The sequence below is a fragment of the Etheostoma spectabile genome, chromosome 5 (genome assembly GCF_008692095.1).
Source record: "Etheostoma spectabile isolate EspeVRDwgs_2016 chromosome 5, UIUC_Espe_1.0, whole genome shotgun sequence".
Taxonomy (NCBI): Eukaryota; Metazoa; Chordata; class Actinopteri; order Perciformes; family Percidae; genus Etheostoma; species Etheostoma spectabile.
Window position 1 is genome coordinate 37,588,106 of NC_045737.1, and position 370 is coordinate 37,588,475.

At 53.8% G+C, this 370-nt stretch overlaps 1 protein-coding gene across 1 annotated transcript in view; it reads left to right on the plus strand.

Annotated features, from left to right (window-relative positions):
* The window catches only part of taf5l (TAF5-like RNA polymerase II, p300/CBP-associated factor (PCAF)-associated factor), a gene marked incomplete in the record, with an annotated part of 12,004 nt that overhangs the window by 2,660 nt on the left and 8,974 nt on the right, over positions 1-370 (plus strand).

The window sequence follows — 370 nt, forward strand, 5'->3', positions numbered from 1 at the left end:
AGATTTGTGTCCGACTTGATCCCGACTCGCTCTGACGTCACGCGCACGTGGGCAACGGAAATCTCACGAGAGCGAGGCGGCCGCAGGTCTGAGACGCAGGGGGCGCAGGTCTGAGACCAGGTCTGAGACGCAGGCGGCGCAGGTCTGAGACCAGGTCTGAGACGCAGGCGGCGTGGCTGCTTTACACCGACTGCAAGAGCCAGGCGGACCCAGAGCATGCTGGGAAACGCGGTCCTCTCAACTGATTTAACACCTGATTGGTTTACAACACGATGACGATTTATATACACTTTTTATTGTTTTTGACTCGGAGGAATTTTATCTGCTATTTGTCTGATTTAAAGACTTATTCTGTACGGACCACGCGTTG